The sequence below is a fragment of the Nestor notabilis genome, unplaced genomic scaffold (genome assembly GCF_000696875.1).
Source record: "Nestor notabilis isolate BGI_N333 unplaced genomic scaffold, ASM69687v1 scaffold3812, whole genome shotgun sequence".
In the NCBI taxonomy this organism is placed as follows: domain Eukaryota; kingdom Metazoa; phylum Chordata; class Aves; order Psittaciformes; family Psittacidae; genus Nestor; species Nestor notabilis.
In genome coordinates this window covers 108,210-111,070 of record NW_009917769.1, presented here as the reverse complement: position 1 = coordinate 111,070, position 2,861 = coordinate 108,210, and positions in this window count along the sequence as shown.

Genomic DNA, 2,861 nt, shown 5'->3' with positions numbered 1-2,861 from the left:
AGTTTAAAGAGACATATTAACATGTCAGCAAAGGCCTTAGCAGTAATTGGGTCAGCAATTTTAAGAAGTCAAGGTTCCAGGTTGTCAGCTTCTCCATTTATGCTCCCAATTAATCTTAAGGTATTATAGATCTTAAGTGAGTAAGCGCAGATCTAACTACTTTCGATCAAATCTCATTTGGGGTATACACAGAGAGAGAATACAGTTACTTTCTGAGATTTTTCTACAATACACTATATAACTATCTGGAATTTCTTTAAATAAAAAGTCATGCAACAATTCACTACCAAGCTCAATGAATCCTCCAGTAATTCAGTGTATGACATTTCTGTCACCATATTAAATAGTCCTTACACCAGAACAACATCACCTGGCAGGTTTGCATTTTCATTCTAATAGTTATGCCAACAGTGGCTTTCTGCATTCTCAGTCGCTATACTGCACTGTTATTTAAGGTTAGGGATAATCTATGAAGTCCAGTGCATTTCATAAGAAGCATGAAAAGACTGAGGAAAAGACAGGAACTCTGGAAAAGTATAATCCCATCTCATTCTGGAGAAGGAACTTGAAAAATAATTTTGTTTAGAGGTATTTATTTTCATAGTTTAACAAAGATAGCGTTGTACAGCACAAGAAAAAAGGAAGGGGATTACACTTCGTAAGTCAAAATAGCAAACTTACAGATAACCAGTATCTAATTAAATACCTCCTATTCTCTTTAGTTCAGTCTTTTTTAAAACATGCATTTAGTGAAGAAAACACTAGCAAGTAACATGGGAGAAAGCATGTCATTACAGTGTCAAAAGCATTGTGCGTGCTGTTTCCTGAGGATCTTTAGCTACTCTGTTTATACACAAAATAACTAACAAAGATTTAGACAAATTAAAATGCTGCAAGTTCAATGTACTTTTTAAGGAAACTTAAACAAATCACTGACACTCAGATGCAGATGGTACTTCCTCCCAAGGGTCTGCGAATCTGAATGGCAGCAGCACTTACTGCTGAATTTACCTCCCAGGCCTTTGGCACCATTGTTGCATTAAAGTTTTCTAAAATATTCTCTCTTAACTAAAAGAAAATCTTTATGTTTGCTTCATGCCAAACATCTTATTACTTTGAAGAATTAATTTACATCCGTTATAATCTTAAATAACAAAAGGGTTTAAGTGTTTTGGTTCTGTCTTCCTATGGATGAGAGAGATGAATGTGTTAAGAGTGTGGTTATCCTGATGTACAAAACATGGATGTCTAAATTTATCAATGTCACAAAATAGCTCTTTGCAGGATGGTTAGCTAGAGGATGGCAGTGAAATTCTCAAAGAAAAATGATATTTGCATAGAGACTTTGCATCTTAGAAATGTAGGGGCTAAGGAGGCTCTTTCATTAAATCAGTCCCAGTCACCAAATTCTCATGGCGTGCTGGACACTAGAATGGAAGATGAAGAGTCTTTCTCTTGGCCTCTTAGTTTTCTACCACTTGGTGCCTGGCAGTATGAAGAAAAAGATGGCAACACCTTGAAGAACACAGAAAAACAACGAAGGACATCATAATTGTCAAACCAGGAGAAAAAAATAAGAGGTGAGGGAGGAGCAAGAAACAAATGGTGGATAGCTTCAAAACAGGAAAATTATGAAAAAGCAAAAGAAACGGAAAAACAAAGGGGTGTACTAAATACAAAAGTAGGAGAACCTATAACCACTAGACTAAAAACTCTCCTGTTGAAAACATATGTTGCTAGTAAACACAGAACACGGTGGAAAAGCATGCACTCTATCCTTCACATACAGATAATCATCTAGTGCAGCAGTCAGTGTCTCTAATAGTTCAGATCAGAAAGATTTCATGAATATTGAAGACTTTTACCCATTGACATCTGTATTAGCCAGCAATGTTCCGCACGATGGATGTGTCTGGGATTCTCCTGTGACACTAGCTTTTTTTTTTTATTACTCTTCAGACTAACTATTTAGACCAAATTACATCCGTAAAAGTAAACTTCCAAAGTTTAGGAAATGCAAAACCAAAGCTGTCTGCAAAAAAATTAATGCATACACAAATAGAGGATGAATAATGATATAGTCTACAATTATACAAACACACATTTCCCATAAGATATCTGCCTGAAGGATTTTATGATGTTCAGCAACTAAAACAGAATTCATGTAGCAAATAAGGATTTTGTGCACAGAAGCCTGTCTTACTTGATGTAGTGTTCTGCAGGCATTTAACAAAAAAGGAAGAGGAGTATGAAAAGTGAACAGGCAATTTCATAGCTAGCGCAGTTCAATGTCACTGGAGAAATCTGTCCCTATCTCTGCCACAAAGTTCTTATGCTACATGAGGGCAACTAGCTTAAGTCCAACTTTTCGGTTATTCAATTGTTATGCACTCTTCATTTACTTGAGTGCTTGCTTTCAAACACCCTACAGAGATCCATAGAAGTGTTAAGTGCTCCTAATTGAACAGGGGTTGGTGGAAGCTCTAAACATATGAACTACTCTGAAATCTCAGGTCCTACCTATGTAAAACTGAACACTCAACATTAGTATTCCATCCTCTTTTTTCTTTACCCGAAGTCCTCATTCATAGAAAGAAATGAATAAGTGTTGTAAAAGCGAATATCAACAATTACAAAGTATTCAGATACTCCAATGAAAATAGCACAGGAAGAACAAATAAACTTGCATTTACCCAAGAATTAAGTTACATACATAAAACAGACACCAAGCCATATACAGAACAGCAACCTTTTTTAAAAGGCAATATCTGGTCCATACCATACACAGAACCTATGGATGAGCTTGTTTTTAATCAATTGATTACAAGCCATCATAACACACACAAAAACCAACAATGTTG